Below are 13,095 nucleotides of genomic sequence, written 5' to 3'. Positions count from 1 at the left end.
CAAGAGGGCTGATAATGGATGAGAAAAGAGCCCTTGGGGGATAAGGCAGAGGGAGAGAGAGGGAGAGGCGGACCAGAAGGGGATGCTCTCCAAGAAGCCTGGGTCCATCATCATCAACCTCGTGAAGTTCACTGCAGGCTGGCAGGTGTTGGGTGTTTAGGAGGGACAGAAAAAAGGAAGGTGTTGGGACCTGGACATCAGTTACTGATGGTGGAGATGAAGAAGGGTAAGGAGAGCTAATCTATGGAGTGTGGAGGTGAGGGACAGCTCTTGGGTAGGTAGGGATCTAGGCACTGTGGCCTTCAGGTCTCAGCCTTGATGCCGATTAGCTGTGTGATCTCAGCCAGGTTACTTAGCCTCTCTGTTGAGGCTTGAATTTATGTTGAGCAGCCTCAGTCTGCTCAACATAAGTTCAAGGATAATACTGTGTGCTTCATAGGGTTGTTGTAGGATTACGTGAGATAGCGTGTCAAATGCCTTGCTTTTGGCACCTGGCACTCACTGAACAGCCATTGTTTTCCTCAGTGATCGAAGCAGGCAGTGGTGGCTGTGGCCACTCTCTGACCCACATCCAAGTGTGAGTAAGAACCGTGACCTTCTGTTGCTTTGGACACTATCAGGTCCTCAGAGGACGGGAAACAGAGTTGGCGAGCTGCCCCTCCTTCTACCTTGGTTGATGGTGAGATTGGGGTGGGTTTCATCTGGGGTCAGCTGTGTGGGTAGCAACTGGGTCCATTTTTATTTGCAGGTTATCGTGTGCCGTTACTTAGCACAGTTGCTTTTTCAAAATGCCTTAATGGAATGCTATAGTAAGAAGAGAAAAATCTTTCATTCGTATGTGTGTGTCATCCAAATGATATTTTTAAAGATTTATTTTTGTGTGTTCACGATGTTCTTGAATAATCTTTCCATAAGTACAGTCAAAGATAAAACACGTGGTACACAAAATCTGGTCGTGCATATTTTAGAGTATGACTGTCTTTTGACCAGCCCTGGGCTACATTTCCCGAGTTCTGCACTGTGTTTCCTTAGGAGGGCTTGCGTGAGCTGGTTTGCTGACTGGGAATCTTTTGAACGCAGACCAAGCTAATGGTGGTGCCCTCTGCCAGTGTCACCCTTTTCCCTTTACTCCCCACAGTTTGGCTCTCTGTCTGGACTCGTGGAGGCCAGACTCTTTGTGTCTCAGTCATTTATTCAACAAATATCCGATGGACACCTTTGCTGTGCTGGGTGCTGGGCTGGGCTTTGTGGGATATAGTGGTGAATAAGATGGGCAAGGTAGCTGGTCTCATGCTGCACATAAGTAGAGAGAAAATAGAGTGTCTAAGGGACTATGTCAATGAGGGGGGTCTGAGAAGGCTTCTCTGAATAAGGATTATTTCTATAAAAATCTGAATGACATGAAAAAGCCTACCGTATGAAGACAGAGGGAGGCTACTCCCAGCCAGAAGCAGAGTAAGAACCAAGGCCCTGAGGCTGGAACTAAGGTTGACTTGTTCGAAGAACTGAAAGGTGGTTAGTGTGGCCGAGGTCTAGTGAGTGATGGGGAAAGTGGCACTAGATGAGAAAGTTAAGGCCAATGGCCAGGGCAAAGGCTTGCTGTAACAAAATACCATAGACTGGGCGGCTTAAGCAACAGATATTTATTCTCTTAGAGATCTGGAGGCTGGGAAGTCTGAGATCATCAGGGTGCCAGCCTGGCTGGGTTCTGCTGAGGGCTCTCTTCCTGGCTTGTAGGTGGCCATCTTCTTGCTGTGTTTTCACATGGTGGGGAGAGAGAAAGAAAGAGGGTAAACTCTGTGGTCTTTTCTTATAAGGGCGTTAATCCCATCATGGGATGCTTCACCCTCATGACCTCATCTATCCTAATTATCTCCCAAAGGTCTCATCTCCAAATAGCCTTTCCACCAGGGGTTAGGGTTTCCACATATGAATTTTGGGAGATACAAACATTCCGTCCGTATCAATGAATTTCACTGTTAAGCATTATGGAACCCTTGAGTCCTGTGCAGTTATCTTAGAGAGGGAGGGAGAGGAGGGCATTGTGGCAGCAAAAACACTTGGCCAAAGGCTGAGGGAGAGCATGGCTTGTTAGGGCTTATCTCTTTTGGCCTTACATCTCTGCTTCTCTCTGCGGATCCACTTTCTCTGCATTTCTGGGCCACGTGGCCAAAGATGGCCTCACCTAACTGTAGAGTTTTGCATCTCTGCCATCCAGAGATCAGCCCAGAGTGAGCTGGAATCTCTCTGTTGTAATTCCAAATTCCCCAAAGTTCCTGATTGCAGGGGGAGAATCTGATTGGCTCAGATCTCTGCTCTGATACTTCGTGGTCAAGGGGGTAGGGCCGTGGGATATGATCTCATGGACGGGTACCCACCCTGGGACTCTGTGGATATGGCTGAGGGAGCAGTTCCCTAAGATGGAGCCTCACTGTAATCAGGGCACCAAGAGTTACCCAAAGGTGTCAACTCTCACGAGTTGGAGGGAAACGCAGCAGTTGTGAGTCTGCCTCTGTTCCCACTCAGCTACACCCAGCTCTCTGGGTTCCTAGGTCAGCTTCAGACGGGGAAGGGAGATGGTCCTCCCCAGGCACCACAGAGAAGGCAGCATCAGGAGTTCGAGAGCCAAGAGAACCACACAGGAAAGCAGAGAGTAGGCGGAGCCTGGCTACAGGGTGCCGAGGTCTCGGTGCCACCACAGAAGAGCCTTGCTGTGTGGACTCCGGAGGTGGCTGTCAGGATTATAGAGCCTCCCAGGACGTGACTTGCTGGTGTCCGCCCTTTCCTCACACGTTTAGAAGTGAGGTCCTCTGGTGAAGACTTTCACTGCCACAAGGTCACCAGGGTCTGGAGTGACTCTTGGGATCCAGGTGATGAGGTTGGAGCGGAGGGAACATTCCAGGCTCCTCAGAACTGATTGAGATCTCCATGACCCATCCTGAGCCTCACCTTGGAGTCACCCCAGTGAATCCTGGGCTCCCTTTACTTGTCCCCCCCCAACCCACTGCTCAAGTCTGCTTCTCTCTCACACACACTTCTGTTCCATTCTCTAGAAGTTTCCCCAAGTGTAGACGTGATCTTTCCAACGAGTTAACTGAAAACTACCCGAAGTCAGGGGTGGCTGTGGGAGGTTCCCTTTTCTGTGTGACTCGTACGGTCCTGGACACGGCAAAGGCTCTTGGCAAATATTTGTCCACTGAATTGAAAATGGTTTGTGAGGGGACTTCCCTGGTGGTCCAGTGGTTAAGAATCCGCCTTCCAATGCAAGGGACGCGGGTTCCATCCCTGGTCGGGGAACTAAGATCCCACATGCCGTGGGGCAACTAAGCCCACACGTCACAACCACTAAGCCCGTGCACCACAACTACTGAGCCCACACGCCACAACTACTGAGCCCGTGCACCACAACTACTGAGCCCGTGCACCACCACTACTGAGCCCACGCACCACCACTACTGAGCCCGTGCACCGCAACTACTAAGCCCGCACGCCACAATTACTGAGCCCGCACGCCACAACTGCTGAGCTCGCGCACCACAACTACTGAGCCCACGTGCCGCACCGAAGACTCGACACAGCCAAAAATAAATAATAAATAAATAAATATTAAAAGAATAAAAAAAGAAAGAAAATGGTTTGTGAGTCTGACCTATTCTCAATTAACCAAGGACCAAAGTGGGTCTATGGGATGTGTCCATATCTACGCAGTAAATGTCAGAATCACCAATAATCAGTCCTTTACTTACCGCCTTTGCAGCTTTTGCCATATTTGCATTCCACCCATGCAATTACTACTTACTTTCTGCTTTTCTTTAAAGTGGCGCACATTTTTCACTTAGAAAATTTATTTTAACAGGAAACTTTCTTCCATTGACTGTGCATGAAAACGAGTATTTACCTTCCTGTAAACAGAAGGTGATTGTAAAAATAGATACACATCTCTTAAATAGAAAGCACGTGTCCATTGCCCTGTGAATCATCTTGAGAGGTCCAGTAACACACACATCACACTTTGGGGAATTCTGATGTATATGATGGGTGAGGATGCATTCGGAAAAATGCCAGCTGGCCCTGGACACACTTCTGGATCTTGGGCAACTTGCCATTCTGTGATGTGTGGGCATGGCAGCCAGGGGCTGCCACTTGCTGTGGGCCTCACTGAAGAGGCAGCCTGGGTTACCAGCAAGAGGCCCCAAGGAAGGCTCTGGTGCCTTTCTCTCATCTTTGGGGACTCCCTGCTGCTTCCCTCCTGCCCTGTTCCAGGCTCCTCCTGCCGGAATAGAACTCACTCTTCTCCTTTCCCTGTCAGCTGCTAGTCCTGAGAACAGCTATGGTGGAGGAGGTGAAGGAGGTGGATGAGGAGGAAGAGGGGGGAAGGGGGAGGAAGAGAGGGAGGAGGTGGAGGAGGAGCGGAGAAGGAAGAGGGGGATGAGGAGGAAGAGAGGATGAGGAGGAGGAGGGGGGAGGAGATGGAGGAGGAGATGAGGGGAGGGGAGGGGTAGGGGAGGAAGAGAGGGAGGAGATGGAAGAGGGGGAGGAGGAGGAAGAGGGGGAGGAGGAGGAAGGGTAGGCCTCGTGGCATGGGAAGGGGAACTGGGCCTGTAGAACAAAGGCTGGCAGTTGGCTTGGAGGCAGAGAGAGCAGGATGAGGGCCTGGAAAATGGAGGGGAGGGGGCTGAGAGGTGCAGAGGGTTGACCATAATACTTTGCCCCAGGAAAGCGGTTTTGGCTGAGAACAAGAAGACAGCGCAGTGCATATTTGTCTCTTGAGTCTTGAGCTGCTGGCTGGGTGGACAAGCACAAAAGCAACATTTTGGTTCGTATCTTGCAGTGGGTAACCCTTCTGCAGGATGAAAGATTTTACAGTACAAGGCGAGGTACAAATGTAAAAACAATAGGGTTATTCTTAGGGTAAAGATTCTCTCCCTCATTCTCTCTGTCTTGGATGCTTAGACTTGGCTTAATTACCAGTTTGGATTTCAGCAGGTTAAGAGGTCAAATGACACAGCAGATCATCAATAAACCTCCAGATTCCAAATCTGCTGTGTTCTGGCTCACTGTAGACACAGAGGCTCCTGGAGCTGGTAGGGACCTTGGTGTGAAGCATCTCTTCAGAGCCCCTTGTCTGAGGTACTTCCAGCATACCCGGCAACTCCAGAGTCTGACCATGAGTCTGGTGAGGGACTTTCCTGGCAGGTGACCTCCTAGCTTTTCAGGGCCCATCCAGCATTGTCCAGGCTGCTGATGCCTGAAGCTGCAGCCCTTGTCTTCTGGACCCCAGACCTCCGGCTCCTGTGCCAATATCATTGTAGTTTAGGACAAGTCTTTGCAAGGATGTTGGGAACCAGTGTGCCTGGCTGAGGACTGGAGGAGCCCTTGCAAGCTCCTGGCGAGTATTCTTCCTGTGCCTCTAGATCAGGTTACTCAGAGGGTGACCCAGGCTGGTGTGCTTCTGGATGGGTAAACCAGCCACCATATGTATATGCTTGTGTTTGAGTTCTGAATTTATCTTTTTGCTTTATTTCAGACAAGTCGTTTAACCTCTCACATCTAAGTTGACTGTCTAGTTTGAATGCCAGTTCTGCCACTTGCTAGCTGTGTGACCTTGGGCAACTTCTTAACCTCTCTGTTCCTCTATTTCTCTGTAAAATGGTGATAATTATTGTACCACATCTCTTAGGGTTGTGATGATTAAGAGGCTTGACATACATTAGTATATAGAGGTCCTGAGTTGTGTCTGGTGGGCATTAAGCACCATGCAGAAGTGTGAGCTACTGACATCATCTGGGGCTCCCGCCTCCACCTTCCCCTTTTTTAAAGTAGTCTTATTTTTTCAGGGTACAGGTGCACCTCTTTTTCCACCACCCCTTTTGTACTAGGCAGGTGTCTGAAGCAGTGTTGGCTGGTGCCCACCTCCTGATAACTGCTGCCGCACTAACCTTCCATCCTTGAGCCTGGGTATCCTGTATCCCGCTGTGCGTGTATCATCCAATTTGCGTCTGTTCCCCCACCCTGCTTAACTCTGTCAAGTAACAAGGCTCTGTTCCCCCCAGTCTTCCTGCCCTCCCCCCATGATCACCTGCCTCACCTTTCTCCCAGTTCACTGCTGTCTTCATCCCTGTTCCTGCTCTTCTGCTTTCAGTAGCCCTGCCCCACCTCGATCCTGCTACGTGTCCAGGTGTTAAGTAGGCTTCCACTGAAGTCTAGTGCAGACCCATCCATCGTCTCCTGGGGGTCCTCTCCTTGCCCCCTCAGGGCTCCAGAAGGGCTGACTCCAGGGAAAAATTCTCCTCTCTGCCTCAGACCCCTCCTCAACCACATGGCCCGTGCCCTTGCCATAAACTCTTCTCTCAGGGTCCCTTGCACGTGGGAGAAGCCCTGAGCGCAGCCCGTGTTGCTTCCCGGGGTCACTCCTAGCCGCTCGGTCACTGTGTTGCTTCTGCCATTTTGAAGGCCTTTCCTTACACCCTGGTCCTCACTGCGGCTCTCCCCTCCCTCTGTGGTCTGGCTGGCAACTGTTGATGGTCTGACATTCTGGTTCCGTCCCCTTGGTTTCTGGGCTCTTTGGAGCCACCCTCCAAGGCTCAACTCTCCGACCTGTTCTCCTTTAGGTCTCTCCCTTGGAGACGTCATCAGTTACCGCACAACAGCACTGCTAGTTTCTCTCTATAGTGACCTTGACTTCTGCTCTGCGTGTGGCTGTGTGTCCCCGCTGGTCTCAGTGCGCGTACCCTCGAGACATTGAGACCCAAGCTCCCCAGCCTGCCCTCCAAGCTGCCTGTTCCTCTTGATTCCCTCTGCTAACCATGGGGACAGGGAAGTCCTTTCCGGCTCAGTCCCCCAGCACAGTGTCCGCCCCTCCCATCCCTCGGGGCAGCCTGCCTCTTGCAGCTGTTCTTCCGTCCCCTCAGCTCCTCTGCCCTCACCAGCCTGGGATCTGGTCCTTCCCTTGGGTGGACTCGTGCAGATTTCTCAGTGGTCTGTTCTTCCTGGTCTGTCCTCAGGCTCCCTCCAGATTGCAGTGCCGCCTGTATCATGGGAAACCTTTAACGACTCCAGGGACCGGGACACGGGCCCCAAACCTCTCAGCACAGAGTTCAGAGTCCCCGAGCTGAATCCCAAGCAGCAGTTCCCTTCTTGCTCCCTCTCTGGAGGCATCCTAGGAGGTTAGTTTTATGTGTCAGCTTGTCTAGGTCATAGTACCAGCTGGTTAATCAAACACAAAGCTAAGTGTTGCCGCGAAGGTATTTTGTGAATGTGGTTAGCATCTACAGTCCTTTTACCTTAAGTAAAGAAGATTGCCCTAGATGATGTGGATGGGCCCCATCCAGTCAACTGAGGTGTCCCCGAGAAGGAATTCTGCCTGCACGCTGCGGTATCCACTCCTCCTGCGTTTTCAGGCTACGGTCTGTCCTAAAAATTCAGACTTGTCAACCCCCATGATCACGTGAGCCGGTTCTTACAAGAAATCCTTCTCTGTGTGTGTGTGTATGTGTGTAAATATACATATACACACGTATATACATATACATGCCTATAGATATGTATGTATGTATTCCTGTATGTTAGGGTTTGTTTCTCTGCAAACCCTAACTGGTATACCCCCTCTGGCTTGGCCCAGACCTCACTTTCTTGAACCCTTCTCTGAGTAGCCAGCCTCCAGAAGCTGTGCCTTTCAACCTATTCCGAGTGCCTTGACTGTCTGGATCCCTCCCTGACTTTGCTCACATAGTGCCTGGTGGGGTTACATAGCTTTAAAGTTGTACACTCACTATTAGATTCTTTTTTTTTTTCTTTTTCTTTTTTTGGCCACATCGTGTGGCTTGCGGGATCTCAGTTCCCCGACCAGGGATTGAATGCAGGCCACGGCAATGAAAGCCCAGAATCCCAACCACTAGGCCACCAGGGAACATCCCACAATTCGATTCTTGAGGAGAGGTATTCCTTTTGTGCTTCTTGTTGTTTTTAATTGAAGTATAGTTGATTTACAATGTTGTGTTAGTTTTAGGTGTACAGCAAAGTGAATTAGTTTTACATACATATGTATCTATTTTTTTCAGATTCCTTTCCTTTATAGGTTATTAAAAAATATTGAGTATAGTTCCCTGTGCTATAACAATAGCTCCTTGTTGGTTATCTATTTTATATATATAGTAGTGTGTATATGTTAATTCCAAGCTCCTAGTTTATCCCTCCCTGTTCCCTTTCCCCTTTGGTAACCATGTTTGTTTTCTACATCTGTGGGTCTATTTCTGTTTTGTATATAAGTTCATTTGCATCATTTTTTTTTTTTTAGATTCCACATATAAGTGATATCATATGATATTTATCTTTCTCTGACTGGCTTACTTCACTTAGTATGATAATCTCTAGGTCCATTTTGTGCTTCTTTGGCTCTTCCTCAGCTCCCAGAAGAACTGGGCACATAGTAGGTGGTCACCAAGTATTTGCTGGATGAATGAATGTGGTGGTAAGTTGGGGATGGTGGTGACTCTAAGCTGATTACTCTTTCCTGGATTTTCGGTGGGGAGAATCAAGGGTATCTAACCCAAGGTCATTCTTCAAAGAGTTGGTTTATTCTTTATGTGTTTGAGGCCTGAGGCTCTAAAATATACCCAGACTGCATTTCTTTCCCTTGTTCATTCACTCCCTGCCCAGCAATGGTTTCCAGATCATAAGATAGAAGTTCAGACATAGCAGAGGAGATTAAGACTTGAAATTCCTGTGCTTCCAGACAGTCATTTGGTTGGTGGATACACCTTGATTTTTGTAGTGCTTAGAACTGCATCTTGCTCATGCTTGAATATCATTCTTGGATTTGCCTCCTAAGTGGCCATTCCTTGGGTATCTCCAGGGAGCTCCAAGTGGAAAACCACAGAAGTGCCCATATACGTTCAGGTAGCTGAGTAGACTGCAGGACCAGGGCATCCTCAGGACCTGGAGCCCAGCCTCTACCATGCAGGTTGACTCCTTCTGGGTCCCTGGTGATGTGTCATTCATTCAAGGAGTCCCTGCCTTGAGCTCGGGAGCTTTTCAGTTTTAACAAAAGCCAAGGCCTTCCTGGAATTTTCTTTTAAAGACCTAGTACGTAACCCTGCTTTACCTCTGCTGGGATGTTTTGAAACCCTCATGCTTTCTCTTTTAACCAAAAACACCACTCCTGTTGGTAGGTGAGGCAGGGTTAATGAGCCCAAGGACAGCATGGCAAATGACTTTTGAAATGGGCCAAATTCCTTTAATTTTGTCGTTTTATGGAAAGGTCAAATAATTGGGAAAAAAAAGCCTTCGATGAGGAGTTATATTTAGGGTTTACAAAAAAGCACACTTTGTTGATAAAATATGAACTGTTTGAAAGATTTATATGAGACTAAAATCCTGCATAGCCCTTGAGAATTTGAAGCAGCAGGAAACCACTGTGATATTTTTAAAACAAGTATTTATAAAAGTAATTGGGTACTCTTGATGTGGAATAAGGAGGAAAAAAAACTGGTAAGGAAGCTATATTGGACTTGACATAAAAGCGAGGTATGTAATTTGGGAGCAGAATGAGGGGCAAAGGACGCTCACACACAGTACCTGCGGGCCTCTGTCACTCTGAAGAGCTGGTGGCAGGGACAGGGCGGTGCTGGGAGGGAGGAGGGCTCTTTGGGGCCTGCGGGCAGCGCCCAGGTAGTGGAGCTAATTTCTGAAACCCCCGTTTAAAACTCCGAGGCCCTCTAAAACTGATTACATGCAAACGGGACAGAAAACACATGTTTCTGAAAACATTTTGGTTAAAATTAAAAATGTGGCAGAGACCGTGCCAATAATTTACTTGAGAATATCCCAACCAGATGCTGCTAGCCCGTAATTCCGAGTAATTTGCCAAAATTATGTATTTACTTTAATCCTAGAGAAGAAGTTAAAATATGCATGGTTTTTGTTATTTGTGATGCAAAAAAAAAATCCCATGTGATTTCTGCTAATACTGGATAGAGGACAAAGAAATGGGCAGGACGTCTATTGGCTACTACGCGAACCCGTAGTGGAGCAAAAATGTTGTCAGACCCTCAAAAAGTGCAAGACCCTAGGAAGTTAGGCAAACATTTTTGGGTAGGACGTTAATTCATGAAATGACAACCTTGCATTAAGAAAGACAGTGTTTCTACTGGTAATCGAGTTCTAATTCCTGAGCGGCTCCCACTCATGGACATATCATATTATGTGATGCCAAACATTTGGATGAAAATGGAAAAAAAACCTTCTGTCAGCTGTCTGGATTTCTGTTCTCTATAAGGCCAAATAACCAAATGGTGGGGCTAGCTGGTCGGCAGACATTTTTTTTTGGTTCTTATGTAGATATTTAGCATCTAACTGGACAGAGGCAATTTAGCATAGTGGGTAAGCATGCAGGCTCTGAAGCCAGATTGCCTAGGTTCAAATCCTGGCTTGGCCACGTATGAGCTGTGGGGTCGTTACTTAAGTTCTCTGTGTTTAGTGTTCTCATCTGTAAAATGGGTGTAATAACAGTATCTACCTTGTAGAGTTGTGCAGAAGGTTAAATGAGTTAATACTTGGTATAGTACTTAGTAGAGTACCTGAACACAGAAAAGCCCTCAATAAATATTATTCATCTTCATTCTTTATAGTATTTGAGACCTAGGGGAGGGAGTCCTTGCATTTATGCCTTTTGTGCCTTTGACAAATGAAAAGTGTTACTTGGAGGGGGAGAGATTTTTTAAAAATTGTAAAATATACATTTACCATTTTCACCATTTTTTAAATGTACAGTTCAGTGACATTAGTATATTCACATTATTGTACAATCATCATCATTATCCATCTACAGAAGAGAATTTTTGATTATAAAAATACCATCTGGAAACCATGGCCACCTGTCCACACCTCAGCTTGGCCCTTGTCCTCTGTCTTGTGAACTATTACAGTGACCTGGTAGCAGGCTTTCTGCTCTCTCTAATTCATATGTAGCTCTAGACTAGTCCTTCTAAGATGCAAATCTGATCTATGTTAGTCCTTGAGGGACTTTCCACAGCCTCCCACCCCCTATACCATTCCTACAGGATAAAGCCTGGCCTCACTAGCATGGGATTTAATTAATTAATTTTGGCCATGCTGCGCGACATGAGGGATCTTAGTTGCCCCACCAGGGATTGAACCCGTGTCCCCTTCAGTGGAAGCACAGAGTCTTAACCACTGGACCACAAGGGAAGTCCCGAGGCATTTAAAACTTCATGCCTGAGGGCCCAGTACTTGGTACACAGGCTCCAAGAAGTGTTTGTAGGTTTCTGAACACGTGCTAGCTATTCAGATAGAGAGAGGGATAGAGGGATCCAGGAGTCATGCCCATTTTATGGATGAAAGGTGGTGTGGGTTTCAGCCTGGGATGGAGCCCCACTTATGACTGGGTGCTGTTCGGCACCTGTCTTATTGCACACAATTTGAGGGGCCCCAGGAACCAGGCAGCATTCTCTGCTCCAGTCTCCTGTTTGGGGTTGGTCCATGCATGTAAAATGGTGCCGCCAATGAGTTGGGTCTAAGGACATCTGGGTTCCAGTTCTGCCTCTGCCCCTCATTTGTTGGGGGACCTGATCATTCTTCCCTCGTCTCTAAAGTGAGGTTGGGCCTCGTTGGTCTCTGCGGGAGTGGATGAGGCCTGGGAGGGTGCAGGGTGCTGGCTTCTCTCCAAAGGGTGGGGAGGCACGGTCAGAGGGAGAAGGAGGGTCCTCCGTATTTTTCACTTTGCCTAGTGAGCTGCCTGGCTCTTGGCACCTGCTTGCATTCAGAAAATGTGCAGCCCAAGGCCTGGTCCAGAGCAGACCCCTGTTAGGTGTCTGTGGATTGAAGGAATGATTTCGGTTGTCAGTGACACTTTTGATGGTCCTTCACTTGTGAACCGTACTCTCTTCCCTTCGGGTCTAATAATCAGCACACACCCCCCATTGTCTCCCCTCTGCATTAGCTAGCATGCCTTACATTAGCTATCCACTGGCCTGTTCTTATTCCACACTTCACCTTGGGGAATTGACACGTTCTGGATGCTTCAAAAAATAACCTAAGTGCTCACTAGGCTCCATTCCTGCAATTTGCTGTTTCTTACCCTTGCCCCATTGCTTTGGAAATGATCCCAGAGCTCTCTTACAGATGGGACAAGGATCTCCCCGGAGGAGTGCAACTTCTATACAGCTCCCCCTACACCCCCAAATCTGTGGAGACGCTGCTCTTTAGGGCACCTCTCCTTTTGACCTGTTTTCTGAGTGATTCTCATTCTCACATGAAGGTGGAGTCTCGTGCAAGCTGCCCCCAGGGAAGGCTCTGCTTATTGTCTTGAGTCGAGGAAAGGTTGCAAAGCTGCTTTTTTTTTTTAGTATCTGCAGTGTGATCTGAGGGTACTGATGACGTTAGGATTAGGCAAGGAAGATCCCTGCCTGCTAAGAAGTTTCCATCAAGTCTCCCTTTTCTGCTATTTTCCTGGTTTCAAGAAAGGCTCAAAAAGCTCCCCCCTCCACACTTTGGGAGCAAGAATGGTACCATCTGTAGGACACACTTGAGAGCTTGTGGTCATTGTCATAGCTAGAAGAGCCCAGCCCAAGAATGCGTGGGTTAAATTGTCCACCCCATCAGAAGGAGGGGTTGGGGAAGTGACCTCCCTCTTGGTGCTCAAGGGACGGGCCACACGGGACTGCCGGTACCATGCTTGACAGCGCTGGTCATTGACAGCCGGTGCATTTGCAGGCAGCATGGACTAACAAGCTTTTTTCTTCTTTCAAATCTGAGGAATGTGTGAAAGGTGAGAGTGTCAGGCCAGAAAGGAGTGGCCGCTAACTGTGCCTCTGGCACTCCCACCCGGCCTGCCCAGGCCACTCCCCGGCCACAGCCCCACTGGCTGTCAGTTTGTCAACAACTCGGACTGAGGGGCTCTGTCCGTGGGGCTCTGTTGGCACAGGGGAGACTTAGGAGCAAGGGGTGGAGGGTCGGCTCCCAGGAGACTGTTTATTTCTGATGAGGAATTTTGCTGGCAGTTAGGCCAGGTTGCCGCTGGGAAAACACAAATGCATTAGTGATGGTCTGGTGCTCGCATGTGCACCCATGCACACA

General features: G+C 48.4%; 1 long non-coding RNA gene across 3 annotated transcripts in view; it reads left to right on the top strand.

Moving 5' to 3' along the window:
• LOC308615982 overlaps window positions 1–13,095 on the top strand; it is a 142,746-nt gene that overhangs the window by 11,181 nt on the left and 118,470 nt on the right. Inside the window, exon 2 of one of the 3 annotated variants that reach the window (XR_014015678.1) lies at window positions 7,005–7,166. The exons of the other annotated variants lie outside the window; for them this stretch is intronic. This is a non-coding gene — a long non-coding RNA (uncharacterized lncRNA). The remainder of the gene's footprint in view (window positions 1–7,004; window positions 7,167–13,095) is intronic. 3 annotated transcript variants of the gene reach the window in all.

Source organism: Mesoplodon bidens, assembly GCF_964165515.1.
Source record: "Mesoplodon bidens genome assembly, chromosome: 4".
NCBI classification, from domain to species: Eukaryota; Metazoa; Chordata; class Mammalia; order Artiodactyla; family Ziphiidae; genus Mesoplodon; species Mesoplodon bidens.
This window is presented reverse-complemented; position numbering and strand designations above follow the sequence as displayed.